The sequence below is a fragment of the Tarenaya hassleriana genome, unplaced genomic scaffold, assembly GCF_000463585.1.
Source record: "Tarenaya hassleriana unplaced genomic scaffold, ASM46358v1 Cleome274, whole genome shotgun sequence".
Lineage (NCBI taxonomy): Eukaryota > Viridiplantae > Streptophyta > Magnoliopsida > Brassicales > Cleomaceae > Tarenaya > Tarenaya hassleriana.
The window spans coordinates 68264-68532 of NW_010965975.1; positions in this window are offsets into that span (position 1 = coordinate 68264).

Genomic DNA, 269 nt, shown 5'->3' on the forward strand with positions numbered 1-269 from the left:
AAATTTCTCATACAAGAACTCCTCCAACGCTCTAAATGCACAGCACAACAATTTCGGTGGTTCATCTATCCCGGGCTCCTCTCAAGGAAATCAATCTCAACCTCGAAATGCCTACCAGCATCAGAATCCAGCCCCTCAACACTACCGAGCTCCCCGTCAGCCTCAGCAAAACTTCGGCCTGCCTCCATCTCAATAACGCGTCATCGAAAAGGAAACCATCACGCTTAATCCCGAGTGCAGCGCCATTCTTCAACACGATCTGCCACCAA